Source organism: Mesoplodon bidens, assembly GCF_964165515.1.
Source record: "Mesoplodon bidens genome assembly, chromosome: 8".
In the NCBI taxonomy this organism is placed as follows: domain Eukaryota; kingdom Metazoa; phylum Chordata; class Mammalia; order Artiodactyla; family Ziphiidae; genus Mesoplodon; species Mesoplodon bidens.
In genome coordinates this window covers 62,026,888-62,039,869 of record NC_138165.1, presented here as the reverse complement: position 1 = coordinate 62,039,869, position 12,982 = coordinate 62,026,888, and positions in this window count along the sequence as shown.

Sequence of the window (12,982 nt, the reverse complement as noted above, 5' to 3'; positions counted from 1 at the left end):
GAGTAATTCACACCACCTTCTCTCCTCTCAAGCTGCCCACCTCCTTCCCCTCCCTAGTCTCAGCTGAAGACCTCACCTTTCATTTCACTGAGAAAATATAAATAATCAAGAGAACTTTCATGTGCCACCATCTGCTTTTCTCACCCTCTTGGGCTCATACCCATTTTTCCTTCATTCTATGTGGTCTTTCATGTCAGCTTTTCTTGGGTGTTTAATTCAGTCTCCTCCTCTGATCATCATTCCTGTCTCATTTTCTTACCCCCCTGAGTTCCACCACAGTCACCTCAAAATGGTAACCTCAGCCCCCAAGACCACCTGACTTGTTTCTCGGATTTCCAACTCTAGATTCCCAGTATGAAAAACCTGATTGGCCCAGCTTGGGTCAGGTGGTCAGCTCCAGTCCATTCAGCTGTGGCCATAGAGGAGGGGTTACATTGCACAGGAGGCTTTTATAAAGAGACTTTGCTCTGAGAAGGGGATAAAGGGTGATACAAAATAGAGGACAGCGAACAGTCAAAAACAAACAAAACAGGAAACCCTCCAAAAGTCTATCTTCCACTAGGGGAAGAAACCAAACACCAAAAACAGGGTATTAAAAAATTCAGACAACAACTATTGGGTGTAAGATAGGCTCAAGGATGTACTGTACAACACGGGGAATGTAGCCAATATTTTGTAATAACTATAAACGGAAAGTAACCTTTAAAATTCTATAGAAATAATTTTTTTTAAATTCAGACAACAAAGCCTTACAGAAACTACTGAGAAAGAAGGGAAATATCATTATAAGAGGAATCTGAGAAAAAGCATAGCTATAATGGAACATGTATTTCACTCTGCATTTCATAGCCTGTAAATGTTCCAGAGCCCAGAACTGGCCCTGCTGATCTTTACAGCCCCGTATGTAACATGGTACCCAGCATTCAGTATTTGCTGCATTGAATAGAATCTCCTGGTAGATAATGAGGGGAAAAAATGACAGCATGATGGGCACTGCCATTCTCCTCCTCTGTAGATAGTCAAGATTTCCTGGAGAGTCAAAATTTTCTCAAACACTGACTATTGTATGGGACTGTGACGAGAAATCTTTATTTAGGTGACATTTGGTCATATAACAGACTATGGCCTCATCTAAAGCTTTGCAACAGATTCAGAAATGCCCTTCAACTATCTTATCTGTTTCTTATATTATCCTGCTTTAAAAGCCAAGGGCATAACGCTCCATCATAACTCCAGGATGGTATTTCCATGGAGAGATGAGCTACTCTGGCAGACTGAGCTGCTTGCTGACCAAACACAGGGACAGAGCTGAGAAAACCTGGAGATGTGGCTCTGAGCTCTGGGTGGAGGAATGGGAGGCAAAGAGGTGCATCAGAATCACCTGAATTTTTCAAGATATGAATCCACCCTCCACCATGATTCTTATGTTACCTGGAAACCTGGGAGTCGGGGTAGGGAGGGATCAGAAAAAAATACTATGATGTATATTTTGAAAAATAGAGCTCCCTTTCCTTTTTCCTCCCTGTCACTCTCTTGAATATCAGTAACCTAGAGGGATGCATTTGTGTTTAATGTCTCTCTCAAATCTCAGCATACATTTTATGTATGCATCTATGTATGTATTTATATGCCATCTCATTCCAGAAAGGATGGCAGATGGCTTATAATGATATATAAAATACAAGAAAAGGAGCATAAAAAATAGAAACAAAATGCCAAAGAGAAAAAAAAAGTTGGAAATGTAAATGCGAGTAGTCCTGAGGTCACTTTCACAAAGTTCAGCTGGCTTCCATTCAAGAGAGGCTGAGCTCACAGAAAGGAGACACAGGACAATGCAGGCTGGGCATTCAGGGAGTACACGCGCTTTGGGCACCAGATCATCAGCTGGAAAAGCTGATCGTCTGTTACCAAGATGGTGACCTGGACTCTTGGGTTCTCACAGAATGGAAGCACTCCCACCTGAAAGGGAGGTGGACAGCAAAGGTCCCGTTTTCTGAAACCAGGGGTGTTTCAGGGTCCCCAGGAGAAAGCCTAAACAAGATAGCACTTGGAATTTAAGAACTTAGCAGGCAAGGTCAAGGATTGTTATTAGGTCTTATTCCTGCCTCTCCTAACCAGAGAGATGCTCCACATCAAGGCATCTGGAATTCAGTCTTTTATACTCAGATTCCACTTTGACCAGTGGCCAAATTACAGATTAAATGTCTAGGTCTTCCTAATCCTGATTCTAGTTGATTAATTCTGTCTTCCTACGCATAAAACAAATTTATACTTGGAACATGACCAAGCATTTATATAAGATCCCATGATAGGACTGAAAACGTGTGGAGCAGTCAAGGGGGTGGTGACATTTAGGTGAAGGAGAGCAAAAGATCAATTAATTCCATCCCCAGATAATAATGACAACTAATATTACTGAGGGCTTTTTAAGTGCTGGAGGCTTTAAATGCATTATCTCATTTAAGTGTTTCAAAGACCACCTTAGGAGTACTCATATTATCCTTCTTACTTTATAGATGAGGAAATGGAGGTTCAGAGAGATTAAATGTGTCACACAGGACAGTTCAACTTTTAAGCAGTTGAAACAGGATTCAAGTCTAGCAGTCAACCTGGTCAAACAAGACTACAGAGGAAAGGTATGAGGTGATGTGTAGTCTATAGTTCATGGAGCCCAGGTGGAAAAAAATCGGCCTTGAGCTATTCCCTGAAGCTCAGGGGACTCAGCTTTTCTGGATCAGTGAAAGAGCAGAGGTCCATGGAAAAATGTTTCTCCAATTCCCCTTCCCAATATTGAGTCATCAATTATGCCAAAGAAAAATTTCTGCTAATAGTTTAGCAGTCATCCCAGTTTGTCTTGGCCAATGGTGGAAGGGAGGGAGGGTAGAAGTGGGGCAAACAAGATGTAGGTATCAGAGAGTCATACCATCTAATCCAGAGCTTTTCAATAGTTTTTTTTTAACCCATAGCACCATTTGATGAAAATTTCCATCATCATCCTAAAGAATTATTAATGTGTAAAAGAGTCTATTTCCTTTGACATAGCCCTCCTAGCCAAGGAGATTATATTGATTTTTACTTTTCCTAGTTAGAATTACCAGAATACATGTTTTGAAGCACTCCACTACCCTGGGTTTTTCTTCTATGTGACCTTAGCCAAGTTACCTGTACCACTCCCTGTTTATAAAATTAAGTTTCTTTCAAGTTTATTTTTTAAATTAGGCAGGATACTACCAAGTACTCAGTACTCTGTGGATTGTAGTTGCCCTTCTTCCCCCATACCCAAGCCTATGTTTACTGGATGACTATTGAAAACTGATCAGTCTTCTAAGCACTAGGAAACAAATTGTTAAAATCAACAGTGAAAACACTAATTTGAAAAGATAAATGAACCCCAATGTTCATAGCAGCATTATTTACAATAGTCAAGATATGGAAGCAGTCTAAGTGTCCATCAATAGATAAATGGATAAAGAAGAAGTGATTATATATATATATATATATATGTATATATATATATACACACACACACGCACACACATATACACACACACATGCACACACATATATGGAATATTATTCAACCATATAAAAAATGAAATTCTGCCATTTGCAGCAACGTGGGTGGACCTTGAGGGTACTATGCTTAGTGAAGTAAGTCAGATAGAGAAAGACAAATACTCTGTTACCACTCACATGTGGAATCTAAAAAATAAAATAAACGAATGTATACAACCAAAAAATCAACGGCAAAATCAGTGAATGATGCAAATCTGCAAGTCACTCATTGGCCAAGCAGCATTTGCACTGAGGTTTGCACAAAATAAACCAGTCATGGGTTGTTGGTTTTTTTTTTGGTACGCGGGCCTCTCACTGTTGTGGCCTCTCCCGTTGCGGAGCACAGGCTCCGGATGCGCAGGCTCAGCGGCCATGGCTCACGGGCCCAGCCGCTCTGTGGCATGTGGGATCTTCCTGGACCGGGGCACGAACCCATGTCCCCTGCATTGGCAGGCGGACTCTCAACCACTGCGCCACCAGGGAAGCCTTATGGGTATGTTTTAATATTCCAGAAACAGCACCTTCTGATTTTCTCTGTGATTTCAGATCCTTCAGATAGTTTTCTTAAGGAATTGCATATGGGTATGAAAGGGATAATTTGCTGATTACACAAAATTCAGGATTTAGAAGGAGAAATTAACAAATTGAAAGCAAAAAAGCTCTCAAACACTATTCAAGCAAAAAAGATGAGAATGGGATTTACTTGCATGCTTAGGCCTAATGATAAGAATAGATACCAAGTATTTATTTCATGCCTATTATCTGCCAAGCTCTTTGCAGTATCTCTAATCATCACAACTTCCATGAAGCAGCACCCCATTCAAAGAGGAAGAAACTGTAGTTTGGGCACTTTTCCTTTCAAAAAGAAGGAACAGGGATAGAATCCAGGTGACAGTGACATCCTTTCCCAATTCAGTTGTCAGCTTACCTCACTACTAACCGCCAAGAATTAGCTGACACTGCAAAGGTAAGTTAATTAAGGGAAAACTTAGCTGCGTTGCTAATTAGGAGATGTGCCTTACCACTCTCTTCGGGAACCTACAGAATGTACATCATGAAATAAATAGTGACCAATGAGGTCATCAGATCTTGTAGATTCTCTATCCTAGCTTTCTCCTCCACTGCCTCTCCATTCCTGCCATAGTTCAGGTAGAAGAAATGTAAACTTGGACCAGGCCAAACTTATTGTTAAGGACTCTAAATTGGTTCATTCTACGTGCTAATTTGACCATGGGGTGCCCACCAGATATTTGGTAAAATATTATACTGGGTATTCCTATGAAGGTGTTTTTGGATGAGATTAACATTTTTAATGTTATTTTCAGTAGACTGAGTAAAGCAGATTGCCCTTCCTAATGTGGCCTCATCCAATTAGTTGAAGGCCTGAATAGAACAAAAATGCTGAACCAAGTAGGGGAGAGCTCTCGTGTTTGATGACCTTCAAACTAGGACATTGACTTTTTCCTGCCTTTGGCTTGAACTGAAACATCAGCTCTTCCTGGGTCTCAAACCTACCCTCCTTCAGACTGGAACTACCCCATCAGCTCTCCTGGGTCTCCAGCTTACCAACTCACCCTGCAGACTTGGGACTCACCTCACAAATTTTGCCTTGCAGATCTTGGAATTAACCTGCATAATCATGTGAGCCATTTCCTAATAATAAATCACACACACACACACACACACACACACACACACCTGATTGGTTCTGTTTCTGTTGAGAACTCTAATACAGGATCACTGAGCAGAGAATCCTTAATTAAGGATTAGCTCCAGGAGATTAGAATGGCACTCACATTTTTCTTGACTGGTTGACTGAAATTTGTATCCAAATGTGGTCTACGGTAAAAGAAGATGAAATGCCGAAACTTCCTTGCTGAGATTGGAATGCTTACATAATATCGCCTCATCCATTCTAGAAGGGTCCAGAGGATACACCTTTCACTAAGGCTGTATCCAGCATCCTTGAAGAGATTTGCAATTGCTCTTCTCTGTAGATCAGATATTATAGTGTGACCTGTGACTCAGTTGTGATTCCTAAATGCAATAGGAATGATAGGATTCTGGAGTGGCACAGAAGAGTCCAAGCAGTAATCAAAATAGTCTGATTCACAGAGATCTTTGGCACTGACTAGCTGATCATGCTGTCCCTATAACTAAAATAGTTGGACAGTATATTAAAGCCTTATTTTATCTGTGTAATCATCAAAGCTCTAAGTCTAGTGAACAGAATTCTGACTCAAGTTACCAAACTAGAAAGTCGCAGCCTCTCAATCCACCTCCAGGCTTAGACCAGTTCACTAACCCAGACTCAGTGGGTCCTTGAAGAAGAAGCCTGCCACACTGTCAAAAATGTATCCTTTTTATTGAAGTATAGTTGACTTACAATGTTGTGTTAATTTCTGCTGTACAGCAAAGTGATTCAGTTACACACATATATATATATTCTTTTTCATGTTCTTTTCCATTATGGTTTATCACAGGATATTGAATATAGTTCCCTGTGCTATACAATAGGACCTTGTTGTTTATCCATTCTATATATAATAGTTTGTACCTGCTAATCCCAAACTCCCAGTCCTTCCCTTTCCCACCCCCCTCCCCCTTGGTAACCACAAGTCTGTTCTCTATGACTGAGAGTCTGTTTCTGTTTTGTAGATAGGTTTATTTGTGTCATATTTTAGGTTCCACATATAAATGATATCATATGGTGTTTGTCTTTCTCTTTCTGACTTACTTCACTTAGAATGATAATCTCTAGGTCCATCCATGTTGCTACAAATGGCATAACTTCATTCTTTTTCATGGTTGAGTAATATTCCTGTGTGTGTGTGTGTGTGTGTGTGTGTGTGTGTGTGTATATACCACATCTTTATCCATTCATCTGTCAATGGACATTTAAGTTGGTTCCCTGTCTTGGTTATTGTAAATAGTACTGCTATGAACAGGGTGCATTTATTTATCTTTCTGAATTGTGATTTTGTCTGGGTATATGCCCAGGAGTGGGATTGCTGGATCATATGCCAACTCTATTTTTAGCTTTTTTGAGGAACCTTCATACTGGTCTCCATAGTGGCTGCAGCAATTTACATTCCCACCAACAGTGTAAGAGGGTTCCCTTTTCTCCACACTCTCTCCAGCATCAGAAATGTACCTTGTTTATCTCCCTCCCAGCCTTCTCCCCAAAGACCTGTGACTATTTACCAGGGTGGCTGTGATTGGGGAAGGAGACACCATCAGACTTTTCAGGGATTCTGGGACATTGGGTCTGGATTGGCACAAATTCCTAAAAAGTCTAAGATGTCACTGTGACCCACCAGTCAGAGTAGGGGTTATGAAGGTGAAATGACTGATGGGGTTCTGGTTCAGTTTCACTTCATAGTGGCCTAGTGGGTTCCTGAAATCATCCTGTGGTTATTTGCCCAGTTCTGGACTGCACAGTTGGAATAGACATACTCAGCAGAATCCCTAATCTGTAGAATGAGGGCTCTTATGGTAGGAAAGGCTAAGGGAGACCACTAGTACTCTCTATACCCAGGAAAATCATAAACCAAAGGCAGTACCACATTTCAGAAGAGATTGTGGAGATTGCTGTCACTATCAAGGACTTGAATGCAGGGACGGTGATTACTACCACATCCCACACAGCTTACAGGCTAGATTACAGCTAGCCTGTAATCGTTCACCTGTGTAGAAAACAGATGCAGCTTAGATTATCTTACGCTTAATCAGGTGGTAAATTCAATTGCAGCTGCTCTTCCAGATGTGTTTTTTGTTGTTGTTGTTGTTGTTGTTGGAGCAAATCAACACATCCCCTGGCACCTGGTATGCGGCTATTGGTCTGTCAAATGCTCTTTTCTCCATATCTATTAATGAGATCATCAGAAGTAGTTTTCTTTCAGCTGGCAAAGTCAGCAATACACCTTCACTGTTCTATTTCAGGGCTATAGGAACTCTCCTGTCCTATCCCTTAATCTCATCCATAGGGACATGACCACCTTTCCATCCCATAGGATACTGTGCTTGTCCATTACATGGATGATATTACACTGATTGGACCTGGTGAGCACACGTTTAGGCACACTGAGATAACATTTAAGTAAGGTAAGGGAAATAAATTCCACAAAAATCTTAATGAAATTTCATGGTCTGAGGCATGTTGAGATATCTCTTCCAATATGAAGGACAAGTTGCTATATCTGTCCCATCCTGCATAGTGGGTCTCTGGATTTTGGAGGCAATACATACCCATTTACCAAGTGATTCAAGAAGCTGCCTATTTTGAGTGGGTCCCAGAACAAGAGAAGGTTTTGAAACAGGTCTGCCATGCAAGTTGCTCTGACACTTGGACAGCAAAACCCACAGATCCAATCACACTTGAAGTGTCAGTGGCTGATAGGCATGATGTATGGAGGCTTTGGAAGGCACTTGTATGTGAATCACAGGGCAGAATCTTAGGATGTGGGAGCAAAACAATGCCATCCTCTGCAAATAGCTACTTTCCTTTAAGAAACAGCAAGAGCTTTGGGCTTTCTACTGGTCCTTAGTGGAAATGAAATGCTTGGCCATAGGACACCACATTATTATGTGACTTGAGCTACACGTCATGCACTGGGGATTGTCTGACCCACAGCAGTACCCCATCATCAAATGGAAGTGGTACATGTGAGATCAGAGTTGAGCAGGTTTGAAGATACAAGTTACATGAAGAAGTAGATCAAATCCCCACGGCTCCTATATCTGCTCATCACTTTCTGTCTTTTAACCCACGCCTATGGCTTCATGGGGAATTCCCTAAAACCAGTTGTTTGAGGAGAAGGAAGAAGAACCTTTGGCTATGGTTTACAGTTGATTCTTTACCTGAAAGCAGGTGGCTACATCATTACAGCCTTACTCCAGGATGAGCCAGAAGGACAGTGGAAAGGGGAAATATTCCCAGTGGGTAGATTTTGGAACAGGGTACCTGATTGTTCATTTTTCCTTGAAGGAGAAATGACCAGAAATATATACCTGCTGCTATGGTCTGTAGCTAATATCTGGGCTTAGAAGGAAAAAGACTGGAAAATTAATGGTAAGGAGGTATGGGGAGAAGTACATGGATAGGCCTCTCCAAATGGGACTGGGGTGTGAATATATTAATGCTTCATACATAAATGTTCACTAAAGGGTGAGCTCTTCAGTGGAGAAATTTAACAATCAAGTAGATAGGATGACCTGTTTTGTGGATACCATTTAGCCTCTTTCCCCAGCCACTTCTGTCATTGGCCAATGGACTCATGAACAATGTGATCATGTAACTCAGGAAAAGGGACTTCTCTTCACCAAGGCTGATGTGGTCTCAGCTACTGCTGAGTGTCCAATCTGCCAACAGCAAAGACCAACACTGAGCCAGAAATATGGTGCCATTTCTCAGGAGGACTGGGCAGCAGGTTAATTACTTCGAACTACTTCCATCATGGATGAGAGAGTATTTTGTTCTTAGCCACTTACTCTGCATATGGATTTGCCTTTCCTGCCTGCAAGTCTTCTGCCAAAACTACCATCAGTGGACTTACAGAATGCCTTATCCACCTTCGTGGTATTCCAAGCAGCATCACTATTTTTTTTTATTGAAGCATAGTTGATTTACAATATTGTATTGTATATTATATTGTATATTAAGGTACACAGCATAGGTTTTTCTTTGCAGATTATATTCCACTATAGGTTAATACAAGATATTGGATTTAATTTTCTGTGTATACAGTAAATTTTTATTGCTTATCTATTTTATGTATAGTAGTTTATATCTGTTAATCTCATACTTCTAATTTGTCCCTCACCCCACTCCCTCTCCCCTTTGGTAACCATAATTTTGTTTTCTAGTCTGTTTCTATTGTGTATATAGATTCATTTATATTATTTTTTAGATTCCACATATAAGTGATATCATACAGTATTTGTCTTTCTCTGTCTGACTTATTTCACTAAGCATAATATTCTCTATAATATCCATGTTACTGCAAGTGGCAATATTTCATTATTTTTATGGCTGAGTAATATTCCTTCGAATATATATGTATACCACATCTTCTTAAGCCAGTTGACTGTTGATGGGCACTTGGGTTGCTTCCATGTCTTGGCTATTGTAAATAATGCTGCTATGAACATTAGGGTGCATGTATCTTTTCAAATTAGAGTTTCTGTTTTTTCTGAATATACATACCCAGGAGTAGAATTGCTGGATCATAGGGTAGTTCTATTTTTAGTTTTTTAAGGAACCACCATACTGTTTTCCATGGTGGTTGTACCAATTTACATTCCCACCAACAGTGTACAAAGGTTCCCTTTTCTCCACACCCTCTCCAGGATTTGTTATTTGTAGTCTTTTTGATGATGGCCATTGTGAATAGGGTGAGGTGATACCTCATTGTAGTTTTGATTTACATTTCTCTAATAATTAGCTATGTTGAGTATCTTTCATGTGTCTGTTTGCCTTTCTGTATGTTTTCTTTGGAAAAATGTCTACTTAGATCTTATGCCATTTTTTGATTGGGTTGTTTGGTTTTTGTGATATTGATTTGTATGAGCTGCCAAACAGCCCCACTTATAACTAAGGAACTCACTTCATAGAAAATGGAAGTGCAGGTAGTGAGATTGGTTCAAGATGGCGGAGTAGAAAGACATGCGCTCACTCCCTCTTGTGAGAGCACCGGAATCACAACTAACTGCTGAACAATCATTGACAGGAAGACACTGGAACTCACCAAAAAGGACACCCCACATCCAAAGACAAAGGAGAATCCACAATGAGACGGTAGGGAGGCACTATCACAGTAAAATCAAATCCCATAATGGCTGGGTAGGTGACTCACAAACTGGAGAAGAATTATACCACAGAAGTCCACCCACTGGAGTGAAGGTGCTGAGTCCCACACCAGGCTTCCCAACCTGGGGGTCCAGCAATGGAGGAGGAACCCACAGAGAATAAGAATTTGGAAGCTAGTGGGATTTGACTTCAGGACTTTGACAGGACTGGGGAAAACAGAGACTCCATTCTTGGAGGCACATACCAAGTAGTGTGCGCACCAGGACCCAGGGGGAAGGGGCAGTGACCCTATAGGAGACTAAACCAGACCTACCTGCTAGTGTTAGAGGGTCTCCTGCAGAGACGGGGGGCAGCTGTGGCTCACTGTAGGAACAAGGACACTGGCAGCAGAAGTTCTGGGAAGTACTCCTTGGTGTGAGCCATCCCAGAATCTGCCGTTAGCCACACGGAAGAGCCTGTAGGCTTCAGTGCTGGGGTGCCTCAGGCCAAACAACCAACAGGGAGGGAACTCAGCGCCACCCATCAGCAGACAAGCAGATTAAAGTTTTACTGAGCTCTGCTCACCAGAGCAACACCCAGCTCTGCCCACCACCAGTCCCTCCCATCAGGAAGCTTGCACAAGCCTCTTAGATAGCCTCATCCACCAGAGGTCAGACAGCAGAAGCAAAAAGAAATACAGTCCTGCAACCTGTGGAACAAAAACCACATTCACCGAAAGATAGACAAAATGCAAAGGCAGAGGACTATGTACCAGATGAAGGAACATGATAAAACCCAGAGAAACAACTAAATGAAGTGGAGATAGGCAACATTCCAGAAAAAGAATTCAGAATAATGATAGTGAAGATGATCCACGACCTCGGAAAAAGAATGGAGGTAAAGATCAAGAAGTTGCAAGAAATGTTTAACAATGACCTAGAAGAATTAAAGAACAAACACCTAGAAAAATTAAAGAATGAACAGAGATGAACAATACAATAACTAAAATGAAAAAATACACTAGAAGGAATCAATAGCAGAATAACTGGGGCAGAAGAACCGATAAGTGACCTGGAAGACAGAATGGTGGAATTCACCACTGCAGAACAGAATAAAGAAAAAATAATGAAAAGAAATGAAGACAGCCTAAGAGACCTCTGGGACAACATTAAACGCAACAACATTTGCATTATAGGGGTGCCAGAAGGAGAAGAGAGAGAGAAAGGACCCGAGAAAATATTTGAAGAGATATAGTCGAAAACTTCCCTAACATGGGAAAGGAATAGCCACCCAAGGCCAGGAAGTGCAGAGAGTCCCAGGCAGGATACACCCAAGGAGAAAAATGCTGAGACACATGGTAATCAAACTGACAAAAATTAAAGACAAAGAAAAATTATTAAAAGCAACAAGGGGAAAATGGAAAATGACAAATAACATACAAGGGAACTCCCATAAGGTTAACAGCTGATTTTTCAGCAGAAACTCTACAAGCCAGAAGGGAGTGGCACAATATATTTAAAGTGATGAAAAGGAAGAACCGGGCTTCCCTGGTGGCGCAGTGGTTGGGAGTCCGCCTGCCGATGCAGGGGACACGGGTTCGTGCCCCTATCCCGGAAGATCCCACATGCCGCGGAGCGGCTGGGCCCGCGAGCCATGGCCGCGGAGCCTGAGTGTCCGGAGCCTGTGCTCCGCAACGGGAGAGGCCACAGCAGTGAGAGGCCCGCGTACAGCAAAAAAAAAAAAAAAAAAAAAAAAAGGAAGAACCTACAACCAAGATTACCCGGCAAGGATCTCATTCAGATTCAACAGAGAAATCAAAAGCTTTACAGACAAGCAAAAACTTAGAGAATTCAGCACCAGAGCAGCTCTACAACAAATGTTAAAGGAACTTCTCTAAGTGGGAAACACAAGGGAAAAAAAGGACCTACAAAAACAAACCCATAACAATTAAGAAAATGGTAATAGGAACATACATATTGATAATTACCTTAAATGTGAACAGATTAAATGCTCCAACCAAAAGGCACAGACTCGCTAAATGGATACAAAAACAAGGCCCGTATATATGCTGTCTACAAGACACCCACTTCAGACCTAGGGACACATACAGACTGAAAGTGAGGGGATGGAAAAAGATACTCCATGCAAAAGGAAATCAAAAGAAAGTCAGAGTAGCAATACTGATATCAGGTAAAATAGACTTTAAAATAAAGAATGTTGGGCTTCCCTGGTGGCGCAGTGGTTGAGAGTCCGCCTGCCGATGCAGGGGACACGGGTTCATGCCCTGGTCCGGGAGGATCCCACATGCCGCGGAGAGGCTGGGCCCATGAGCCTTGGCCGCTGGGCCTGTGCGTCCAGAGCCTGTGCTCCGCAGCCGGAGGGGCCACAACAGTGAGAGGCCCGCGTACCGCAAAAATAAATAAATAAATAAATAAATAAATAAATAAAATAAAATAAAGAATGTTACAAAAGACAAGGAAGGACACTACATAATGATCAAGGGATCAATCCAAGAAGATATAACAATTACAAATATATATGCACCCAACATAAGAGCACTTAATAATAAGGTAAATGCTAACAGCTCTGAAAGAGGAAATCGACAGTAACACAATAATAGTGGGGGACTTTAACACCTCA